This window comes from Mustela nivalis (genome assembly GCF_964662115.1).
Source record: "Mustela nivalis genome assembly, chromosome: 17".
Lineage (NCBI taxonomy): Eukaryota > Metazoa > Chordata > Mammalia > Carnivora > Mustelidae > Mustela > Mustela nivalis.
The window spans coordinates 45,993,212-46,019,106 of NC_139036.1; the positions used below are offsets into that span (position 1 = coordinate 45,993,212).

At 40.6% G+C, this 25,895-nt stretch overlaps 1 protein-coding gene across 3 annotated transcripts in view; it reads right to left on the reverse strand.

Annotated features, from left to right (window-relative positions):
* The window catches only part of KANSL1 (KAT8 regulatory NSL complex subunit 1), a 185,464-nt gene extending 161,457 nt beyond the window's left edge, over nucleotides 1–24,007 (reverse strand). The window contains exons 1-2 of one of the 3 annotated variants that reach the window (XM_082706481.1): nucleotides 23,583–24,007; nucleotides 21,843–21,980 (exon numbers count right to left, since the gene is read on the reverse strand). The gene's annotated coding sequence lies outside the window, so the exon portion shown is untranslated. Of the gene's footprint in view, nucleotides 1–21,842; nucleotides 21,981–23,036; nucleotides 23,237–23,582 lie in introns of those variants that run through there. The other 2 variants (XM_082706485.1, XM_082706480.1) reach the window with 2 other exon arrangements.
* Nucleotides 24,008–25,895: the final 1,888 nt, after the last annotated feature.

Here is a 25,895-nt window from a genome sequence, read left to right on the forward strand (position 1 = left end):
AAGTATTATAAGAATGCATGGCATTCCTTAGTTTCAATCCCACCTAAAAACAAGATTATTTTCTTCATACTAGAGATAGGCTTCCAAATTTACATAAAGTCGTTAACCTTACCATTTCACCACAGAAGTGATTCAGTAACTCTTTGAGAAGAAAAACTAGTTAACTGTTCTAGTAATAAGAACAATAACTAAAGTTACAGGTTAACTTTGAAAGCACTCCAAATCAAGAAGTACTCTATTTGTGGATAATTTAGAAGACAGCATTAAAATTCAACTGAATACAACTATACCACTTAAAGAAACAGGTCAGGTTCTTTCTGGCCATCAGCTACATTAGGATCTAACATCCAAGGTCGATGGTTTTCTCCTTTGTGGAGAAGCACTGTGGAAAAAGCGTACAAGCACTGACTTCTGATGCATGCAGTTTAACAAGAACTTTATATGACTATTTTAATAAAGTTTCTCAAGTTGTTAAAAAATGACACTGATTATAAAGATGGATTTTAATTAATTCTGCTTTAAATTTTAGTATAGAACATTAAAGAATTGTCAAATAATTAGAATTTACCAAAAAAATTAATTGACCAAACATTAACAGAGACAGTGCTCCAATATACCGATTTTGCATGTGAAGCCAAGTCAAATGAAGCAATCTGTCTAGGACCTAAACATTGTTTCAGATAATTAAGTTGAATGTCAGAATTTGCCCCAAATCTGCCAAGAAACCACCTGGCTTCTTTTCCAAATGAAACATAAAGGTAAACGTGCAAAATAACTTCAAGGTGGCCATGAGTAAAGAACCTGTAGAGGGCCCTATAAAGAGAGTCAGAGATTTAAAAAAAAAAAAAATGTTCAAAGAGAAAAAGGAGGCAACAGGTGGACAATGCAAATGTCATTTAAAAAAAAAAAAGTCAGTTGCTGAGTCCAAAGTTAAGTTTCAACTTCTAAAATCTCACCCTGATGGCAAAGCAAACCTAGGGATTTTGGACACAGCACACCTGTTTCCCTCCAGTGGAGAAGCACACCATTCTCGGAAAGAAACATTCCTTTGTAATTCACTAATTCCTGGATTCTTGCACTGGGTTTTCATGTACACTCTGGAACACAGAGCTATGAACTAGGGAGTAACTGAAGCCAACAAATAATCAGGAGAGGCACCTTTCTGGAGTGTCAGTTCAATCAAAGACTGTAGTAAAATCACCTACACTTTGTTAAAATAAACACAAATAGATTACAGAGAAAAATGCAAAATTCTCATTTTTTTCAAGATAGAGGAGTCTTCAGAAAAATGTCTTTTTGTAACAAGTTACTCTGGACAACCCCAGACTGAGCGTATTTTAAAGGAAAAGTTGGAAAAATACTGCTTTAGATTCTTTATAGATAAATGTGCAATCCCCCAAAATCCTGAACATAATCCCTCTATACAAATAATGAAACTTGCAAAAATCTAATGTAAAAATTGTCATGGATACAATATTATAAATGAGACCATAAAGCTACTGAACATGACTAGAATTCAGGAAATGCTAAAGTCCCTGTCTTATCTCTGTCATTCATTTACTAAGAAATCATATATAATTTCCTTAACAACACCTTTTCTCATTTCTCAATTAGACAAAAACAATACAATATTCAGTATTTTCAGCCATATTCCAAATTAATTTCCACAATCAAATTTAGACAAATTTATCTAGGAAAACTTGTCCCAAATGAACTTGAACTAGCAGAACAAACAAATTAAAAAAAAAATTTTTAACTGCTAAGTGAAACCATATGTTCTGTGATATAAAAAAGAAGAAAACAGGGGCGCCTGGGTGGCTCAGTGGGTTAAGCCGCTGCCTTCGGCTCAGGTCATGATCTCAGGGTCCTGGGATCGAGTCCCACATCGGGCTCTCTGCTCAGCAGGGAGCCTGCTTCCTCCTCTCTCTCTCTCTGCCTGCCTCTCTGCCTACTTGTGATCTCTGTCAAATAAATAAATAAAATCTTAAAAAAAAAAAAAGAAGAAAACATTCTGTGTAGGGGAGGGGGCAAAACTCACATTGCCAGTATAGATATAATAAGAATATATAACAAATATATATATTACATATGTATAATATATATATATATATAAAACATGCTCCCAAGTTAATATTTAACCAGCTAAATATTGAGTAAAAAGCCAGAATGAACTGAACCTAAGGCAGATGCTTAACCAACTGAGCCAACTAGGAGCCCTACAGTCAACTGATTTTTGACAAGGGAACCACAATAATTCAAAAGGGGATACAGGGATAGTCTTTTCAGTAAACAGTATGAGGACAACTGAACGTTCACATGCAGTAAAATGAAGTTGGACCCTTATCTCACCCCTTACACAAAAATTAACCAAAATGAATCATAGACCAAAATGTCTGTTAGAAGAAAACAGAGTAAAACCTTCTTTATACTGGGTTAGGCAATGGTTTTTAGATATAGCATCAAAGTACAAGTGACAAGAAAAAACATGTAGTTTGGACTTAATGAAAATTATAAATTTTCTGCATTGAAGTACCCCATCAAGGGACACCTGGGTGGCTCGATCAGTTAAGTGTCCAACTGTTCATTTCAGGTCATGATCTCAGGGTTGGGAGATCAAGCCCCATGAGATCAAACTCCTGCTAACCACAGAGCCTACTCAGGATTTTCTCTCTTCCCCTTCCCTCTAACCCTCTACCTGCTCATGCTCACGCACTCTCTCTCTAAAAATAAATAAATAAATCTTTGTAAAAAATAAATAAAGGACTCCATCAAGAAAGTGAAAACGTGGGGCGCCTGGGTGGCTCAGTGGGTTAAGCCGCTGCCTCCGGCTCAGGTCATGATCTCAGGGTCCTGGGATCGAGTCCCCCATCGGGCTCTCTGCTCAGCAGGGCGCCTGCTTCCTCCTCTCTCTCTCTCTGCCTGCCTCTCTGCCTACTTGTGATCTGTCAAATAAATAAATAAAATTAAAAAAAAAAAAAAAGAAAGAAAGTGAAAACGTAACTTACAGAGTGGGAGAAAAGATTTGAAAATCCTATGTGACAAAGGACTTCTTTCCAGAGTATATAAAGAACTCTTATAACTCGACAATAAAAAGACAATCCAGTTTAAAAAATGGGCAGAATTTTTGACAGAAAAATCTTCTCCAGAGATATACAAATAGCTAACGAGCACATGAAAACATCTCATCATCATTAGTCATCAGGAAAATGAATGCAAAGCCACAGTGAGACACCATTTCACAACTACCCTCATGGTAGGATCAAAATGATGGACGGTTAGAAGTATTGACAAGGATGTGGAGAGACTGAACTCTCATACGTTGTGGGTATAAATGTAAAATGTACCTACCTTGGAAAATAGTTTGATGGTTTGTCAAAAAGTTAAATTTACCATTCAACTTAGTAATTCTACCTCTAGGTATATATTCAAAAGAACTAAAAAGAGGTGTCCCAACAAAAACTTACACAAAAATGTTTATAGCAGCATTACGCATAATAGCCAAAAGATAGTAACAACCCAAAGGTCCACCAATTGATTAACAGATAAGCAAAATGGGGCACATTCATACAATGGAATATTATTTGACCCTAAAAAGGGAATAAAGTACTGATCTATGCTACAACATAGATGAATTCTGAAAACATGCTAAATCAAGGAAGCCAGTCACAAAAGAGCACATATTAATTATGTGAATGTCCAGCATAGGCAAATTATAGACACAGAAAGTAGATTAGTGATTAAAAGGGACTGGGGAACAAAAGGGAATAAGGGGTGACTGCTACTAGATACAGGGTTTCTTTTTGGGGTATTGAAAAATGTTCTAAAATTAGGTTTTGGTGACAGAGGCACAACCTTGTCAATACATTAAAATAAAACAGCTGTGCATTTTAAATGGGTAAATTTTATATATGAAATGTATTTCAATAAAGCTTCAAAAAAATGGATGGAGCCAAAATAATACCTAATTTCTAAACAATTTCAAGAAAACAAAAATATTCAGCCACTTGCAAAAATCTCAAGAAAAAGCATGCCATAATTCTTTTATTTCCCCTCAGAGGTTACCTCAGAGCACTAATTCGCCTTCATGTAACACTTGAAAACTCATTACCACCAATATACATAAGCAAAAAATGAGGTTCCCATCAAACTCACCTTACTCTAATTAACTCTATATGAGAATGAAATGAGGAAAACCCAACATGTCAGCAATGCAAACAGTTATCTATAGGCAGATACAAATTAGAACATCAGTGAGGGAAGAGTTTAAGGAACACAAAATCCTATTACTGGAAAGGTTATCCTGAATGAGACAGGATTGGAATGTATTACTATTTTAAAAGCTTAAAGAAAAGCAACGATATTATACTCTGCCCTAAGAATTTTATAAGAATTTTATAACAGATGGTTGACAAGGCTTCTATAAATGGGTGGTTCAGAGAAAAAATGTGGCTCTGTCATCCCCAGCACTATTCAGAGTGTGAAGATGATACCCTGATCCACAGCTACAGGATCTGAGAGGAAGAGTATGGGCTGAACAGAGAAGTATGCTCATCCGTCAACTCAATTCCAAGCCAGATCAATCATTTGTTTTTCCCCCATCAATCAACAATTCTTTTTTGCTTCCATATGATTCCATATAAATGTGTGTATAAATCTATCCCCACTACTCATCAGACTGATAAAATTAATCCTGAAGTTTTAACTCCGGTACTTGGTAGCTATGTGACTTTGAGCAAATTTTTGGCCCAACCACTCTGTTTCTTCATGGAGAAAACCACGGAACCTGACTAGTTTAAATCAAGATTTCTTTTTAACTCTAATGTTCAATGATTCAGAAACCCAAAAACTACAACAATAACAGTAACGTGGGGTTCAACAATCTATGTGTTTACTGACACAAAACTTCCTTGGGAGGGAATTGATAAAATTTTAAGTAATTACAATAATGCTTTCTCACTAATTATTGGAACAAGGGCACCTGGGTGGCTCAGTCGGTTAAGCATCTGCATTAACCTCAGGTCATGATCACATCATGATCCCAGGGTCCTGGGATGGAGTCCCAAGTCCTGTGTTGGGCTCCCTACTTAGTGGGGAGTCTGCTTCTTCCTCTGCCCCTCCCCTCTCTTGTGCTTTCTCTCTTGCTCTCTCTTAATAAAATTTTTAAAAAATATTAAACCTACAACATACACATATAACAGAACTTGGTTCTAAATTATAATCAGAAACTGACATACATAATCCATAGGTAACAGAAATACAAAACACACTTAACCAACATTCTGTGAGAGTGAGAGAAAAATAAAAATATTTATATGGATACCTTCACCTTCCTGACTCCTCTCCTTTCTGCCCAGTCCCTTCTATTCTAAACACATTCATAAAAAATGTGCTTATCAAAAAAAAAAGTATTATATGATTACCTAATTTTAGAAAAAAAAATACAGACTTTAGTTAGATATAACTAAAATTGCTTAAAAAGCAAGTGAGTAATACAAAACATAGAGGTGGACTTTGTAATACTGTACTGAGCGTCAGAGATTTTTAAAAAAGTGAGGAGCTCAACCCAAATTTTTTTTAAATGTTTACATTTTAAATTGCTAACTAGCGTGGGGATGGAAGAGGGGAGAGAAGGGGCAGCTGGACGAAGGGGAAAGCTTTACTCAAAAGAGAAAAACAAAAATGAGGAAAAGCAGTAAAAGACCATAAATTGTAGCTGATCAGGAGCACTAAGACATATGTAGGCAAAACAACAAATAAAGCCTTGCAAGAGGGGCGCCTGAGTGGTGCAGTCAGTTGAGGGCCCATTCTTGGTTTCCAGTAGTGTGGTGATCCCAGGGTCATGAGATCAAGTTCCAATTCAGACTCCATGCTGATGCAGAGTCTGCTTGGGACCGTCTCTCCCTCTCCCTCTGCCAACCCTCCATGCTATAAATCTTTAAAAGCAAAGAACAAAAACAAACAAGAAAACCTTGCAAGAAAATGCAAAGTCACAAAGAGGTGGTTTAAATATATATTTTAAAAATATGCCAAATAAATACCGGATGGGCCACTTTATAAATAGGGTATAAACAGTATAAAAGCAAGACAGCTAATAGCTGATAACTTTAATTTGCTTCAATATTTACTGAGGAAAACATGAGGAAGAAAAACCCATTTCTAAATCAAAGCATATAAATCACTGATATCAGTCAAATTCATCATTAAAAAAACCAGATGCTTCCTAACTAATATATCAGATGTTCAGTAGTCACGAAATCCCAAAGTATTCTCTGCATTTTAAAACAAGATTGAGGGGGCACCTGGGTGGCTCAGTGGGTTAAGCCGCTGCCTTCGGCTCAGGTCATGATCTCGGGGTCCTGGGATCGAGTCCCACATCGGGCTCCTTGCTCGGCGGGGAGCCTGCTTCTCCCTCTGCCTCTGCCTGCCATTCTGTATGCCTATGCTCGCTCTCTCTCCCTCTCTCTCTCTCTGACAAATAAAATCTTTAAAAAAAAAAAATTAAAAAAATAAAAATAAAACAAGATTGAGTATAAAATTATAAAACTGCAGGGCAGAACTTAACTCGCTGTCATATGAGAGGGGTGACCTCCTCTCAGGCCCCAGAAGGATGGAATCTGGATCTGTTTCTATCATCAACATTTATCCAGCCCCTTGCTCAAAGCCTGGCATAGTTAGGCACTCAATAAATATTTGTTCAACAAAAATGAACAGAAACATGCCGTCATTGTAACTCCCATGTACTGAAGAGAAAGGCTCTGGCTATAAGCTTTAAATCAGCCAAACTGGCAAATCTCTAATAGAAGATTGGATCAGAAGACATATCAGCATGAATAACCTTCTGAGGAAAAGACATCATGGCTTCTAAAAGAGGAAATCACACCATACCAGTCTACCCAAATTCTCTAAGAAGTAAGTATGTGAATATGACTTACGTGGGCTTTCATAAAAGTCTTGACAAGATTCTAAGTAAAAGTTTATTAAAAAAAAAAAAAAACCTAAGTGACCACAAAACTGAGAATATTTACCAAAGATGGGTTGTAAGTTAGATGGAAAATTATAATGGGTACTGAGGCACTTCCCCAAATTAAGAAGTATAAGCATAAGACGGATATTAGGTAACATTTTGGAAATGCTACACTTAACATTTTGAATAAATTATATTAAAAGACATAGAGAAAACTCCCCATTTTGCAGGTGGAGGGATGAGCTTCCTGATAATGAAATAATACAGAGCTGGAAAAATTAGGGAACTGAGAGGTGGAAAGGATTCTTAAGTGTATCAAATGAGAAACCTTTGCAAAAAGTAGAGATTCATTTTCAGCTTAGAGAATACTTTGGCACGCATGAGAGTTGTCTAAATACCTAAAAGATCTGTCCAACAGAAGAGAAACTAGAGTTGCTCTAGACAGTTCCTGTGTAGAAGTGGAAACTGCAGGGGGCATATTTCAACCCAACATAAGGTCAAGCTTTCTAACCATCATACCTAACTAAGAAGGTGATTCTTACCCTGAATTAACTCTAAGAGCCCAGTGAGCTAGAGAAAGTCAAGATACCCAGACAGGACAATGGCAGGTATCACAGCTCGGACAAATGGAAAGTAGAGCACCTACAGGAAAAAACCCAAGTTATACCCAAAGAATTAATGGCTTCCAGTTAAAAAAAAAAAATTAATTTTTGAGTAATTATAGAATGTTCCTCTAAAGAGACTGTGATGTTCTGTGCAAAGGTGAGGGATGGAGGGTAGTTGGAAATTCTATTGACAACAACAAGGAAAAAAGACTATAAATAGAACATATTTTCCTATCCTTCTAACAAATCACGATTTAGCTAATTCTGAAATGTAGTTCTGACTGGTTACCATAAATCCAGAAAGGCAAAGCAATGCTGACAAGGATCCAAAGAAATGTAAATGGAATGACTAAGAGGCTGAAGGAGGTTCACAGGAGACGACATTTTAAAATCATCATCTTCAACTGAGAAACATGAAAGCTAACGAGCACTATGATCAAAATCAGAAAATATATCAATATGACAAAAATGCTAATTTATTCACCCCACCTTGGTATAATATATCAAGCTTTTAAACTTGAAAAGGTAGTCTTTTTTCCACAACAGCCAAAAAGAAATGTGTGGCACCCCAATGTTCATAGCAGCAATGTCCACAATAGCCAAATGATGGAAGGAGCTGAGATGTCCTTCAACAGATGAATGGATAAAGAAGACGTGGTTCAGATGTACAACGGAGTATTACTCAGCCATCGGAAAGGATGGATACCCACCATTTGCATCAACATGGATGGAACTGGATGCATGGAACTGGATCGACATGGAGGGGATAATGCTAAGTGAAGGAAGTCATGCAGAGAAAGACAATTAGCAAATGGTTTCATTCATATGTGGAACATAAGGAATAGCACGAAGGACCACAGGGGAAAGGAGAGAAAAACTGAGTGGGAAGAAATCAGAGAGGGAGACCAACCACAAGAGACTCTGAACTCTGGGAAACAAACTGAGGGTTAAAAGGAGAGGAGGAGAGTTTGCCTTTAGCTCAGGTCATGACCCTAATCCTAACCCTAACCCACATATAGCTCCCTGCTCAGCGGGGTGTCTGCTTCTCCCTCTACGCTTCCCCCCTACTCGTGATCCCTCCCTTTCTCTCTTTCACTCTCTCTCAAATAAATTAAAAATCTTAAAAAAAAAAAAAAGCAGGGAGTGATGGGTATTAAGGAGGCCACGTGTGGTGATGAGTACTGGGTGTTAAATGCAACTAATGAATCACTGAACACTACATAAAAAACTAATGATGTACTAGATGCTGGCTAACTGAACATAATAAAAAAATAAAGTATTAAGTATTTAAAAAAAGAAATGTGTGGAATGTGTTATCACCAAGAGGTGTTTAGGGTGAAGAATACTGAAGGAGGACATAAATTTATGTATATTAAGTGCATGCTGGGGTCCTACAGAATAGGAGTGATATCTAAGGTGGGGCCCTAAATTTCTGGGGCTAACAGCTTATAAGGTAACAGCGCCTCACGTCAAAACATCCCTTGGTAACAGAACTGGCTGATGACCCTTGTGTAATAGGTTCAGTGAGGTTTGTTGTTATAGTTCCTTTCATTCTTTTATTTATGTATTTGTGTTTTTATTTTTTTCTTTATCTTTTATACATTTAGAGTCCTTATATAGCTCTATATCCTGAATTTTTCATTTATCAAAGAGACAACATTCTAAGACATTAAAAGCTCCTCAAAAATACTATTTTATGTCTGTATAATCATCCATCCTTAAATAATGCCATAATGTTCCTATTTTTTTAAGATCTTATTTTTATATTATCTCTACACCCAACATGGGGCCCAAACTTACAACCCCAAGATCAAGAATCTAATACTCTACTGACCGAGCCAACCAGGCACCCCATAATGTATCCATTAATCTCACTGCTCATTTAAGTTTATTCTGAATTCTCACTAGTACAGATAATGCTATGACAAATATCTTTGTTCACAAATCTTTCTATAGATCTCTACTTTTCTCCCCTAAGGTATATTCCTAGAAGTGGAAAAAACTAAGTTAAAGGGCATCTTTAGGTTTTTCAATGTAAGTTGCCAGAACATGATCCAGAAAAACTGGGCCCAGTGTACATTTCAGCTAGTAATTGTGGAAACTGCCCCCTTACTACCTTTGACAGCACAATTCAACTGCCAATTTGGTAGGTTAAAATAAAAATACTATCTAGGGGCACGTGGCTGGATCAGTCAGTAGTACTTAGGACTCTTGGTCTTGGGGTCATGAGTTCAAACCCCACATTGGGGTAGAGTTTACTCAAAAAATTAGAAAATTTTATAAAAGAGTATACTGTGTTTTTTTTTTTCTTTTTTTAAAAAATTTTAATTTTTTTTTTTTTTTACAAACCCTTGTGTCCAGGGCTGACTTTCAATAGATCGCAGGGAGGGAGCTGCTCTGCTACATACGAAACCCTGACCCAGAAGCGGGTCATCTACGAATGGTTTAGCACCAGGTTCCCCACGAACGTGCATTGCGTGACAGGCGAGGGGGCGGCCCCCTTTCCGGCCGCGCCCTGTTTCCCGGGAAGAGGGGCTCTCCGCACTGGACCCCGGTCCCGACGCGCGGTGGTAAAAGAGTATATTGTTTTAATCTGCATTCCTGATTACTTAGCAAAAATAAAAATGTTCCTCATATGCTTCTTGGCAATTGTATTTCTTCCTTGAAAACTCTGATTAAGTTCTCTGTCAGTAAGGCTTTTCTTTACTTTTTTTTTTTAATTTTTTTAAATTCAAATTCAATTGGCCAACATTTAGTAAGTACATCAATTAGTTTTAGATGTACTGTCATATGAAAACCAGTGGAGATGTAATCACTTATCAGTGGCTTCAGCTCCCCCTGCTGGCCAAAAGTTACTATCTGATTAAGACCTAGATAAAAATAAACCGCACTTCTACAATTACATTTGACCCTCTTGAACAAGGGTTTGAAGCGCGCTAAGCCACTTACACAAAAATTTTCTTCAATAAGTATATTGGAAAAACTTTTGAAAAACTGGCAGATGAACCATATAGTCTATAAATATCAAAAAAAAATAAGAAAATGTTAGGTAAATCATGAATGCAAAAAATGTTACATAGATACTAGTTTATTTTATCACTACCATATAATATATACAAATTTATAAATATTAAAATTTATTAAAACTTCTATATACAAACACAGACTGTACATTATCTTTTCACATTTTTTAAAGGTTTTATTTATTTATTTGAGAGAGAGAGAGCATGAGAGGGGTGCAGTCAGAGGGAGAAGCGGGCTCCCCACGGAGCAGGGAGCCCGATGTGGGACTCAATCCTGGGACTCCAGGATCATGACCTGAGCGGAAGGCAACTGCTTAACCAATTGAGCCATCCAGGTGCCCATCTTTTCACTTCTGATATCTAGTGTTAGTAATATATATAACATCTACAGCAATTTGTATCATAAAAGACAATACTGATGTAGATATTGATAGACACATGATTCATTTTATAGAGACAGTATAAACTGACAGCATCTCTACAGTACAGTCCTGTAAATGTATTTTATCTTCCTTATTTTTTTTTTAAGATTTTATTTATTTATTTGACAGACAGCAATCACAAGTAGACAGAGAGGCAGGCAGAGAGAGACAGGGAAGCAGGCTCCCTGCTGAGCAAAGAGCCCAATATGGGGCTCAATCCCAGGACCCTGGGATCATGACCTGAGCCGAAGGCAGAGGCTTTAACCCACTGAGCCACCCAGGTGCCCCTCATGATTTTCTTAACAACATTTTCTCTTCTCTAGTTTACCTTATTGTAAGCATACATTCTGAAATACATGTAACTTAGAAAATAACGTTAATCAACTGTTCATGTTATCAGTAAGGCTTCTGGTTAACAGTAGGCTATCAGCAGTTAAGTTGTGGGGGAGTCAGAAGTTAAACATAGATCTTCAAGTGCATGGGTTTGGCACTCCTAACCCCTGCATTGTTCAAGAGTCAACTGTATAAGCTTGTCCATATTCGGGATTGTTGCTAAAAACACAATTTATATACAATGATAAAAGGTAATACAGTATGTGCCTAAACTCAACACAACAGTGATGAGAAAGGAAGGGACATCTGATCACCAGTAAAGCATTCAAAAATTATCATCAGTTTACTGCCAAATATACTACCTGGTTGGAACATCATAAGCTAAATACTATTCATTTCCCTATGCTTTATTCTAATACTGTGAAAACATTCTAATTACCAGGTGATACTGGGTGGTCAGCAAATTGGCTTCTTTTTCAAAAGCAAAACTAAGAAAATGAAAACACCCATGCCCTTCATCATTCAATGGGAATTTATAAAAACCAAAAACTTCCTTGTAATCCTTATTCCAAGCTACACAGCTGCTCACACTGAAGAGGTTGAGTCCTACGGTTCCAAAGAGGAAGGCCAGGACTGGTGAGTAGTTGTAACTAACTCAGCTTTTCCACTCATACCCTCCTGAAGACTACTCCACAGACTGGGCCATGTAGTCCTTAGACCACTCATTCAGGGGCGCCTGGGTGGCTCAGTGGGTGGAAGCCTTTGCCTTAGGCTGCCGTCATGATCCCAGGGTCCTGGGTCCTGGACCAGGTCCAGAGCATCAGGCTCTCTGCTCAGCAGGGAGCCTGCGTCCCTTCTCTCTCTGCCTACCTCTCTTCCTACTTGTGATCTGTCAAATAAATAAATAAAATCTTAAAAAAAAAAAAAAACCCACTCATTCAACGCACATTCACTCAGTGCCATCACATGGCAAGCGATGATAAAAGGCAAGACACAGACCACCACTCTCAAAGGACTTGGAGACTGGCTGGGGGAGAAGCAAAGCTGCAATCCCCATACAACAGAAGTGCCAGGGGCGAGCACACACACCCAAAGACAGTAAGTACACGGCACACTCTTGGTGTCAGCTACTACCTGCTATTACTCTTATCATCCCTGTTATTAAAGATCTAGGGGCGGATGCCATTTTAAACAGAAGCAAGCACTCATGTGAAGGCCCAGGGGCAAAGAAGCAAGAAGCAATCAGGTGCACAGCAGCAACTGCAAGGTCAGCGCCGTTGAGGGCAGGGTGCTCGGGAAGGAGAGAGAAGGTCTGGCAGGGGCCAGCCAGATCACCCAGGCCTGGATCCTTTTGCATTCAAGAATTCAAGAGCATTTGAATTCCACCCCAACATTTTTACAAAGATCACTATGGCAGCAACTTGCAAGACAAAGCAGACAAGGAGAAGATCAGAAGGTGACGGACCTCATGTGGGCAACAGGTGGCAAAGGTCTGAACTCGGGAGAGAGACGTAGAGGTAACTAAGGAAACATTACGAGTTAGGATCTCAAGAACATGGTGACCACTGGTCCAGAAGACGGAATCCTGACTTGAGTGATTGGGTGGGGGAATGGACCACTCACAGGGACATGAAGATGGGAAGAGGCTGGACTTGGGGGAATAGCTGATTAGGTCATTCTGAAAAGAGCATGGGACAACCACGTGGAGATGTCCAGGAGGCAACAGTATGCATGGGATCAGAGATGCTAAGACCATGGGAAGCTGGAAAAAACATAGATGCAAATCATCAGTATATGGGTGGAGACTGAGACACAAACTTCTGTAAGATGCCCCCCACCCTGCCCCAGGAAATACAGAGGTTGAGAGGTGAGAGGGCCAAGGTACGGCAAACAGTGATATAAAAGGGAAAAAAGTCTGCAAAGAAAACACAAAGAGCAGCCAGATGGGACAATGATGACAGAAAGAGTCGTACCCCCACTGTTTGTACCTGACTGTGCCAAACACTTCTCCATGCACTTTTCACGTATTAGCTCATTTCCTCCTCACAAGAGTCCTTTTCCCATTTTTTAGAGGCAGTAACTGAGGCATAGAGATGGTAAATTATTTTCCTAACAGCACACAGTAGGTGGCAGGGCTGAAATGTCAATCTAGGATTCTGGATCTGGAGTCTATGCTCTATTAGCACCCTTTACGTTGCTTCTTAGAAATGAAGACAAGAGGCCAGAAGAGACCAAAGCCACCAAAGCCGGGGGAACGGTCCACAGTGCTAAACAGTATGAGAAGGGCTCAGAAGATGTGGGCAAAAAGGGATCCTCTGAATGTGGCAACAGGGATGAATCTGTAAGGATACACATAGGTAGAAGCTACCAGAGGACCAACAGGTGATTGTAATGTAGGGATTCTGTGTTCTTAAAAAGTGAAAGAGACTTCAGTATATTTATAAGCTGAAGCACAAGAGCCAACAGGGAACAGGAGGTGGGAAACTGGTTGGGAAAAGAGACAACTGACAGCCAGAGGTCCCTACAAGGAGGAAGAAAATAGCTCAAGAGGCCAGGGGGGCTGCCTCACATGGGAAGAGGCAAGACAGATACAGGGATGTGCCCAAGAGGTCTTCTTTCCTGACAGGCTTTGTGTGCTCTCTGACCTAAGAGGCAAAGTCCCTGGGGGAAGGGCAATTACCTTTCTAAGCAAGGCAGCTGTTTAACTTCTGAAGAAACCCCCACAGTAAGATGTTTTTAGAATTATAATGTTAATTAAATTTTTTATTTGATTCCTTTACCCCTGTTTTCACTCTCATCTGGCTGTCTCACTTACAATTTATGATCCAGGTTGCAAACGTGTTATAAGATGATTTTTAAAGGAAAAAAAAATCTTGGGGCGCCTGGGTGGCTCAGTGGGTTAAGCCGCTGCCTTCGGCTCAGGTCATGATCCCAGGGTCCTGGGATCGAGTCCCACATCAGGTTCCTTGCTCAACAGGGAGCCTGCTTCTCTCGACCTCTGCCTGCTTGTGCTCTCTCTGTCTCTCTCTCTCTCTCTGACAAATAAATAAATAAAAATATTTTTAAAAATATATATTTTTCTCAGGGCATCTGAGTGGCTCAGTTGGTTAAGCAGCTGCCTTGGGCTTGGGTCAGGATCTCAGGGTCCAGGGATCGAGCCCCGCATCAGCCTCCCTGCCCGGCAGACAGCATGCTTCTCCCTCTCCCTCCACCTGCTACTCTGCCTACCTGTGCTCGCGCACTCTCTCTCTCTGTCAAATAAATAAATACAATCTTAAAAAAAAATTTTTTTTTCTCAATTTCTTCAAATCAGGTACGTGCATATATTTTTGGAGCTCCCAGAATTACTATGGCCACTCCCTTTATCCTCTGGAGCAAACCAGTCAACAAAGCCCAGTGCTGCTCTTCTACTCTCTACCTGACTTCTCTCCCCAGTGCCAGCCCCTACCTCTGTTGCTCTGCCTTGGCCTGGTCAGCACTCTCTGGCCTAGCTGAATGGCCCTTCCTCCCATAGTCAAAACAATGACCCAACACTGTGAACTCCTTCACGTCAGGGTAGGGAGCTAGGAGAAGGAATTTAGGAACTGACCTCTGGTGACAACTCACAAAGCAATTTCACAACACGTATTTATCTAAAAACAGTCCCAGACCATGGTAAAAATCTGATGAAAGCAACGGACCCTTCCTCTCCATAAAATGCACACAAACAAAACCATATCATTTTGTATCAGACTGCCAGAAAACTGTCACTCTTCATGTATTTTATCCATACAAAAGTCCCTCCAGGAGTCATCACTAAAGATCTACTTACTTTTCCGTGGCAAATAATTTATATAAGCTTAGTTTGCTGGTATCCTAGCCTACTCCAGAAAGAAAGTATTACAGAGGGGAGAGCTGCTGGAGGCTGGAACGAAGACAGTAACTTCATGACACTAAGGCAGGAGATCATGCAAGTGGATGATAACAGACAAGAATATTAAGAATAACCCAAGAGTGGGGCGCCTCACTGGCTCAGACAAGCATGTGGCTCCTGATCTCAGGGTCCTAAATTTGAACCCCACATTGGGAGTAGAGATTACTTAAAATAGATAAATTAAAAAAAAAAAAGAAGAAGAAGAAGAAGAAGAAGCCAAGAGTATAGAACACATACATTCTAGTCCGTTTATAGAATATATTTTATGGTTTCCAAAGGCATATTACAGTTCGGCCCAGTACAGTAATTACTGGGCATAGTGAGGATCTTTAATAATTTTGGATTCTTATTAAAAGATAAAAATTTCGTGCGGGATGCTTTCTTTAAGGCAGCAGAGAAGCATGTAATACCTTTAGAAAAACTTTCACCTAAATACTAACTGTTTAAGTCTTAATACTTGAAGTTCCAGGACAAGGAAACTCTCAGACAAAGGTACATAAAGGCCAGTGGTGAAAGGTAAGGCGTAGAAACAAAACAGAAAGGTCAGCAGCAGCTGGATCATCAGGAGTAGATACACTACGTTAAAAAGTCTGAACTTTACTTTAATGGCACAGAGGAAGGGAATGGAAGCAGAGGGCTGACCAAATCAGTCAGGCCACAGGAGGAACTTCCTCAAGGTCTTGCTATTTCTGGGGGTGACCCATACTGTCTACCCCGAAAATGACAATCTGAAAGCAAACTGTTAGAGGATAACCATGTCCGCTTCTTCAAATATGGCATCTGATTTCATAGAAAACACACAGGGAAGAGGGGTGTTAATTCCTCATTGGGTAGCCTTAGCTCCCACACTCCTAGAAACAGACACCTGAGCATTATTCTTACAGATTAAAGAAATCCCAAAGTTCTACCAATTTCCACAAAGGATGAGACACAGAGAACAAGACTATAATCCTGACCTTAATTTTTCAATTTGGAATTTTACAAATACCTTAAAAAAAAAAAAAAAGAGGGGCGCCTGGGTGGCTCAGTGGTTAAGCCGCTGCCTTCGGCTCAGGTCATGATCTCAGGGTCCTGGGATCGAGTCCCGCATCGGGCTCTCTGCTCGGCAGGGAGCCTGCTTCCTCCTCTCTCTCTCTGCCTGCCTCTCTGCCTACTTGTGATTTCTCTCTGTCAAATAAATAAATAAAATCTTTAAAAAAAAAAAAAAAAAAAAGAATCTAACCTTGTAAAAAGTTTTGATTTTATATAAATCTAAAATTTCAATGGCAACAAAAATCTATCCATGATAAAGATAAACCCAGGGGTCCCTGGGTGGCTCAGTCAGTGAAGCGTCTGCCTTGGGCTCAGGTCATGATCCTAGGGTCCTGGGATCGAGCCCCGCATTGGGTTCCCTGCTTGGTGAGAAGCCTGCTTCTCCCTCTGCCTCTGCCTGCTGCTCCCCCTGCTTGTGCTTGTGTGCTTGCTCTCTCTCTCTCTCTCTCTCTATCCCCCCGTGTCAAATAAATAAATAAATAAAACCTTAAAAAGAAAAAATAAAGGGACGTCTGGGTGGCTCAGTTGGTTAAGCAGCTGCCTTCGGCTCAGGTCATGATCCCAGCGTCCTGGGATCGAGTCCCACATCGGGCTCCTTGCTCGGCAGGGAGCCTGCTTCTCCCTCTGCCTCTGTCTGCCATTCTGTCTGCCTGTGCTCTCTCTCTCTCCCTCTCTCTCTCTGACAAATAAATAAAATCTTTAAAAAAAAAAAAGAAAAAGAAAAAATAAAGATAAATCCATTAGAAGCCTAAAGAACTAATCTACTTCTTTAAATCATGTTACTAATTTGCACCAAAATTTTCATTTCCTACATACAGGTGTTGAGGGTCCCCATGTTGAGCAACAAGGCTACTGGATGTTGTTATGGGTTGAACTGTATCCCCAAAAAGATTTGGACTCCAACGTCTTTACAGAAGTAATCAAGTTAAAATGAGGTCACCGGGGTGGGTCCTAATCCAGTATGGCTGTTGTCCTTTTTAAAAAGGAGAAATTTTAAACACAAAGACAAGCACCCAGGGTGAACTCTATATTAAAGACTGAAGTCATGTGGTCATGGGCCACGGGAACTACCAGAAGCTGGAAGAGAGGACTGAGCAGCTCCTGCCCTAGCACCTTCAGAGGCGGCAGGTCCCTGCCCTCAGACTCTAGCCTCCAGCACTGTGACATAACCATTTCTGTTGTGTAAGCCACTCACTCTGTGGCACTTTGTTATGGAAGCCCTGGCAAACAGATGTCACGAAGAGAATTAGCAGCCCGTGTTTACTGAGCACATATGAAGTGTCGGTCGAAGCATTTTGCAAGCAACAAACTCATTTTAGTTCTTCCCAAGTCCACCAGGGACCTAGGTACTAGAATCATGCCCTTTTTATATATGAGGACACCAAAGTTCTAAGAGGTCAAGGAATTTGCCCAACATCAGCCAGAGCCCTCACTCTTACCACCAGGCTCTAAGGAACTATTATTAATGGCAATGATTATAATAACTGTAGTAGATCACTAAGTCAGATATGATGTCCCTTACAGCTATAATATACGCAACACTCCTGTGAAGTAAATGTTAATATTCTTTCCAATACAAAGGAGAACTCTGAATCTCAGAGAGATTAAGAAATTGCCCAAGATCACACAACCAAGAACATGACAGTGTATCTAACTGCCAACATGAGAGAGTAAACAATGAAAATCTTTTTACTAAAACTTAAAGAGCAAGTAAAAATTTTAAATGCTTGACCTCCTAATTCAATCCCAGAAATCCACATCTATAAGTTCAAAATTCTTTAAGATCTCAGGAGAACATGTATCCTAGGTGACAGCATCCTTTATGTGTATATCCCTTCAGCCACTGTTCAGGGGTTCTCTGCTCTCTCAGTGGCAGCCCTGGCTATTTCTCTGACTTCCAGACACTGGAGGAGAAGAGATATTAAGGACCGAAATACTGTTTTTTAAGGGTTTTTTAAAATTTTGTGTTAAATTTTTAAATTCTGATACATTTTTATCCCCAGGGGTACAGGTCTGTGATTCACGGAATCACCCTGGTGATTCACAGACCTGTACCCCTGGGGATAAAAATATATGTTTATAAATTCTTTTTTTGTTGTTGTTGTTTTTGTTTTTTTTTTTAAAGATTTTATTTATTTATTTGACAGAGAGAAATCACAAGCAGGCAGAGAGGCAGGCAGAGAGAGAGAGAGGAGGAAGCAGGCTCCCTGCTGAGCAGAGAGCCCGATGCGGGACTCGATCCCAGGACCCTGAGATCATGACCTGAGCCGAAGGACTCGATCCCAGGACCCTGAGATCATGACCTGAGCCGAAGGGAGCGGCTTAACCCACTGAGCCACCCAGGCGCCCCTATGTTTATAAATTCTGATACAAATGTCACACAGTATAAAATAATATAATACAGAGAGAAGACTCCTTTCCACCCTGTCCTCGACCCACCTAGTTCCTAGACTTATCAGGTGACCAATGTCACCATTTTGTTTATTTCTTTTTTACCATTTATATATTTATATCAAATTAACTGATGTCACATATTTATTGCAAGGGAGAAAGTGGAGCACATGAGGGGTGTTTCTACTTACATTTCCATTTTCAAGGCAATCATGCATTGGTTTTAATAAAATTTTTTTAAAATTTTTAAAAATTTTTTATAAACATATAATGTATCATTTTGTTTATTCTTCTGAAGTGTTTTTTTAAATGCATATACACCAAGCCAATACGAATTTTCTTTATTCCTTTCCACCACCCCCTCAAAGCATAAAGGGTAATATACCACATACACTATTCCATATCTTCCTTTTATTATATCACCTAACTACGTATCTTGGAGACCTTTCCATATCACATTGAATTATATTGTAATTCTGTCCTTTTGTCAAGAATACTTTTTTACTCTCCTTCCGTCATAGTTCAGTCCAGCACACAAGGCAACCAGCAACTCGTAAAGCTACCTGAGAGAAGCGACGGTGGTGCCATAGCACGTCCCAGAGCCCATGTATCCCTTCTCTGCTACCTCAACTTCTCTTCACTCTTGTCTCCAGGATGCCCATTTCTCCTCCTCCTCCCTTTTCCTCTTCCATCTCACCCATGCCTCAACCCTGACAACTGAACTTAGGGGCATCAAACGTTATCCACAGTGCTTAGTCATGGCTAGCAAGGACAAAGCTGTAGATCCCTGACATACAGAAGACGGGTAAGTAATCTCCAAGGGAATTCGTAATTGATAAGTGCGCCTTAAATTGAGGAGTATTTGTTTGGAGTTATTTTGTTTGGAGTATTTGTTTGGAGTTAATTATCTTTGCTTTGGTACTTTGGTTTGCGAAAAGGGCGCATGATGGCGCTATTTTCTATACACACAGAAACAAGCACATACTCAGGTCTAACATGTAAGTAAAGCCTGACAAAACTAGAGTTCATTCTGAACAAGAAAATAAGAAACAAAGGATAAGAGCTATAAAAAATGAGCACTGTGGCTCCAAAATATACATTTTGTTAACCTTTTTTTAAATTTAAAAATAAGCACCTGTAATCTGAAAATACATCTAAGAAACATTTTAAGGATATTCACAATGAAAAAGAGAATAAAGTTCTCTCTCCCTTTTAATTTTCCATCCTTTATATTCAATGCTATCCTCTTCCTCCCAAAAGGTGCCCTTTTCCTCCCAAAAGGTCTCCAACACAAGTTTCAAGGTTTGTTTTGTTTTTTTTTTTTAAGGTAATAAAAGGAATAGGAAAATGTCAGTAAATAAAAAATTTGTTTAGACTCAGAAGAAGTCTCCCACTGATCAAAGGTAGGGAACACAAAATTAAGGCAGCCACATAACTAAATTCTTAAGTAAGTAACGCATCATATGGAACACTGACTTCCACTTTGTTTTCCTGCCAAGCCAAAGGCCTTTCATACAACTTCAGGGTTACTGTGGAACCCTATTGTAACATCCCAGATTCAGAGATTTAGAGTTAAAATCTTAAATATAATATACATGTTAAATAGCACGGCTCTTTGTACCTAATACATTTGTTAAAACTAAGGTGACTAAAAAATAGTATCTGATATATTGGTCTCAAGTTCTTCAGGTTTCTAGAGAACTCGTACCCATTTGGACCCCCTTGCCTACTTCTTAAAGATAAGAGGGGCCACCGGATCCTGGGATTAAACACCTGGTACCAGGGCACCTGGGTGGCTCAGTCAGTTAAGTGGCTGCCTTCAGCTCAGGTCATAATCCCAGGGTCCTGTGATCGAGTCCCACATCGGGTTCCCTGTTCAGCAGAGAGCCTGCTTCTCCCTCTCCCTCTGCCTGCTGCTACGCCTACTTGTGCTCTCTATCTTTCTGTCAAATAAATAAATAAAATCTTCTTTAAAATAAATAAATAAATAAATGAAAATGAAAAATAAAAAATTAAAAAACACCTGGTACCAAAGACAGATACTTTTAAACAAGGTCCCAATTCTTATGGGTTCAGGACTTCTGGCTGGATTCCTCATGCAACCCCTCCAACTCTATAAAGAGAATGGCTAGAAACTGTGTCACTTTGGATTCCTTTATACTGATATAAGCACTCCTTTCCAACAACAGCAGCTGAAACATAAATGAAGATGAGAATTCAGTCTACATTTACCTGAAGATTTCTTACAGTCCTATATTTAAGTTACCCAGACTGCGTTTATTCTCGGATTTATTTATTGCGCTAACTTGGAATTCCACAGGACAGACTACCTCACAACAGTCTTAACTACACTAGTCTCTAGCTCCAAAGGAAGGCAACCTGTGCCCTCCCGGTAAAGCTTTACCCTCTGTTTGGTCCTAACGAAAAGTCCTCTGGCCATCTCTGTCCAAGAAACTGGAAGGAAACAACAGACAGGAGAACCATCATATCAATGAAGGCTTTTTCATCTAAAGATCAGCTGTCCACACTGCCCAAAAAGTTTATCCTGGGAGATGAAACGTGGCACAAAATGCTACCTGTTGAGAAAAATAGTGTAAATTCAAGTGCAAAGGACTAGGGGGCAGCAGGAGGACTCTCCTGACAGAGTTGTACACAGAAACCAACAGGTCTTAGAATGCTCTGATCTACTATAGGAAGTCTCAGGTAAACACATGGTTAATGACACATCTTTTGTAACACATGAATCAGCTACAGATTTGCAAGAGTGGGACACACCCTAGTACCTATGACTTTAAAGCACCTGCTTGAAAGTGGACCTGGATGTCTGATTGCCAATCCATCCTACTGAGACTGAAACAATTTTATAACTATGTGGGTTCTCATCATTTAAAGTTAAAAAGTAAACACATCATTATAATGGAAGTTAACTGAAGAACTTCACTAATACTTTAACACCAATAATCAAGAACAGGAGCAATACAAAGTAAGGAGTAACCAATCAGTCCTGGAAGCAAACAGAATAGTACTTTTGGAGGGGAAAGGAGTGTCAGGTAAGAGGGTTGAAGAACCGCAAATTCAAGGACTCAAATATTCTCAATTCCAAAGAAAAAAATAAATAAATAAAATGAGAACTGGAATTTTAAAAACAATACATCCTACCTTGAGAGGCATCCAAGTAGCATTCATAGTGTCAGAAGAGTTCAGACAATACTCAGAGATGAGCAATAAGGGAATCTTAGTAATCCCTCAGTCACCAAGTATGAGCAGGTAGGAAAATTTTTGGTCTCAAGAAGGTATCTGAAAGAGAGGACTTTCAATTAGACTAAAAGCTAACCAAGGATAACCAAATAGTTTAAGCTACTGGACAGAAATTCAAAGTACTATTTGCATCACCATCCTAAAAAGAGGTACAGATCACAGTCCCCTTAGAAAAGGGCAAATGTGTCTATGTATATCTCCATATATGTAGAAACATATTTTACATAAAATGTGGATTAAATGTCTAACACATGTTTTAGATAACATAAAATTGCTTATCAAATCATCAGAAAACCAAAATCCCAAACAAACAAACAAACAAACAAAAAAATGACTGTCCAGGGTACTTCAAAAACACTACTGAAACTGATCTGTTAATTGACCATCTAAAAAGACCCTTGCCACATTTAATTTTACTTAATAAAAAACTCTCTGATCATTCTAATTGTCCTAAATTTTATGAAATTTAAGTTTCAGAATCCATTCTACATGAAAAAGAAAATCTATTCTTGTTTGATACCCCACAAGCAAATAAAAGACCCTCCTTTCCTAAAGATATTTAAAAGCAGACCAAACAACTTGATTTTGAGGTATGTTTGGGAGGGAGGTATGTTTGCGTGGAGGAAGGAGGATCGATTAAATGACCTCCTGTAGGATCCTTGTTCAAGTCCTAGGCCAGAATGAAAATTCCAGCTTAACCAGTTACTGCTTCGCTTAAAATGGAGGCTTGCCCGAGTAGAGACAAAAATAACAGCACCCCCCCCCCGCCCCGTAAAATAAATTTTGAAAAACCAAAGACTACAATGCCCTCGTTTTTAAGAAAAATTAAAAAATAAAAACCTCTGGAGTGGATTTGTTCTTGCTATGCGCTTGTCACTTCTGCTTCGAAGACTTGGCATCACTTTCCTTACCGCTCATCGGATTTTTGGGGGGATTGGGGGTCCCAGGGGGGGAGGAGTTTGACTCTTGACCTAAGTCTCAGGAGGTTTAATATCCCCTCCATGATCCCCACCGCAAAAGCCAGGGAGAGAAGAGAAAGGGGAGAGCCCGAGTTCCCACCCCTCCCCCCGCCTTGGACCCTAGTCCCAAACCTACCCCCGGCTCCTTCCTGCTGTGGGGCGACTCCCTCTGCCCCATCCCCATTGTTAGGACGGGGGCGAGTGTGGGAGTGGGCTCAGGGCAGAGCGCCTGCGGCCGTTGCCCCGGCTTGCTTCAGGAGGGGCGGCCCGCGGGATGCAGCTTCCCTTCCTCCCCGCGTCGGTCCGTCCCACCTCGGCTCGGCCTGGCGCCCCGGGCTCTGCTCGGCGCCCCCGGCCCCGGGCCCGGCCCCGGCCCGCCCCCGGGCAGCCAGGCCCCCCGGCCCCTCGGCCCGCAGCCCTCGGCCCAGGCCTTCTGGTGGGCGCCGGGCGGGGGTCCCGGTGCCCCACACACGCGTCCCCGCTCCCCCAGCCCAGCCGCTTCCAGGGCCCTCGGCGGCGCCCGCTCCCCGGGCCCTTCGGCCCCCAGACTCCCCGCCGGGCCACCCCCTCAGGCTCCTGCAGTCGGGGCCTCCTCCCCTTCCCCACCATCATCCCTACCGACTCGTGCCCCCACCCCCCCGGGCACCAGTGCCAACGGCGGCTCCCCCGGCCCCGGACCTACCTGCACGGCTCAACCAAGCCTAGAAGTGGGGGCGGGGAATCTTCCGCCCTCCTCTGTCTCCCATTGGCCCTTCCGGGGCACATCGTGAGTGCCATTGGTTGACAGGGGATGTCCGTCAGAGCGCTGGGGCGGGACAGAGGGGGGGGGCAGAAGGATGCTGGTGCCTCGGCGTCTCCGTCTCTGTGTATCTCGCTGTCTCTGTCTCTGTCTCGGCTCTTGGAAACGAGAGGCATTTGAACAAGACGAAGGGAAGGGGGCCCCAGGCGGAAGGAATAGAAAGAGGAACCCCGTCAGAGCTTCCCACCAATCTACCACTCAAAGCCCCCCTACCTAAGTGCCCTGTAGATCCTCTTCTCCATCACCCCCAACCCCGGCCCCTCACCCCTGTAGGTCCCTCATCCAGGAAGCGACGTGATGAAAACTCTAGGCCGGAAGGCCACAGGGGGAGATTTTATGTATGTACATAAAATATACACATACCCATACTTATATATAAAGTCAAACATACATGATCATGAGGGCCTGGAGAGGAAAGAGCACTCATCTTACTGACAGGGAAGGACTTGAGATAAAGCCAAAAATAAGAAAGAATCAAAAATCACTCTAAGAGCTAGTAACAGTGGTTTCCTCCTGGGAGGGGAACTGAGTGCCTAGGAGAACAGAGGAGAGGAAGACTTGCGTTCCCCTGCACATCCTTTTGTATCTTTTGAATTTTGTACCATTCTCAAAGATTCCAGTTTTTTTTTTTTTATTAATTGATTTATACTTTTTAAATCATTACAAGGCCACAAAACCAGGGAAACAGGCAAATTGGACAACATCATCCAGGCAAATTGGGACAAAATGCAGATGTGGGGAGGAATCTCAGTTTTTTAATTTGTTCCTTGAAGATGTCAGGGATAAAAGCAAGTGGACGTGTCCCAGAGGCAGCCGAGGTTATGGAATTGGGGAAAGAGTGGGCAATCTGGACTAGGGGAGATTTCCACTTCTCTATGCAGTATGGTGGTCTATGACATGCTAAAGGATAAACTCCCCATAGAAGTATACAAACACAACCACAGTCAGAGTCAATCAATGAAACAGAAACATGGTGAGTAGTTGTAAGAACAACAATACATGTTGAAGAGGCATGAAAATTAAGGGAGGGAGGATACCTGGAAAAAATAGACTAATAAAACCATGAGAGCCTCACAGTCCTTGAAGTTGCCCACAGGAACCTTCTTTAGCCTCATTCAATAAGAAAGCAATCCAAGAAAATACTGGTAAGGCAGAGTTCTTAAGGTTTTCCATGGACACTTGGAATTCTGGTGAAGCACATGGACCCCTTCTCAGAATATTTTAAATGCATTAAGAAACATACCTACGGGGCGCCTGGGTGGCTCAGTGGGTTAAAGCCTCTGCCTTCCGCTCAGGTCATGATTCCAGGGTCCTGGGATGGAGCCCCATATTGGGCTATCTCTGCAGGGAGCCTGCTTCCTCCTCTCTCTCTCTGCTTGCCTCTCTGCCTACTTGTGATCTCTGTCAAATAAACAAATAAAATCTAAAAAAAAAAAATTGTTTGAAAACAAAAAAGAAATATACCTACAAATTCAAAGGAAACCAATTATATCAAAAGATAATTTTCAAAATATTTTATAAGTGTGATACAGTAATATATGTGCTTTACATTAATGTGTTGAATAATAAAATCCAAAAGCAGGGCTAATCACCATAATTTTGAGGCAGTAGATGAGCATAAATAATATTTCAAGATACTTGTAACAACTGTCATATAACAGGAAAATATTCGTGATTTCTATTAGTGACAAGATCACAGTTAATGCTAATAATACTTGTTTTATTTCTCCACTTGGAACTGATGATAATGCTAATTTTCATTACACTTTAGCACAAATAAAGGCCCATTACGTTTCCTGATCTAAGTTCATGAATTTCCTAATCTGTGGATCACAGGTTTAAAAACTGTACCCTAGGGCACCTGGGGGGCCCAGTCCGTGAAGCGTTTCCCTTCATATGAGGTCATGAACTCAGGATCCAGCTGTATCAGGTTCCACGCTCAACAAGGTGTCTGCTTGAGGTCCTTCCTGACGCCCCACTCCACCCCCGACCCTTCTCACGCACACGCGCACTCTCTTTCTCTCTCTCTAAAATAAATAATAAATAAATAAATAAAATCTTTTTTTTAATCTGAAAAAAAAGTCTGTATCCGCTAAGAAAAAATGTTTTCTCTGAATTGATTTTGTTTAAACCAGCCCTAGAAAACATCTTCAATTCAGCTCCTTATTTCATGTATCTGCAAAATGGGGGAAAAAA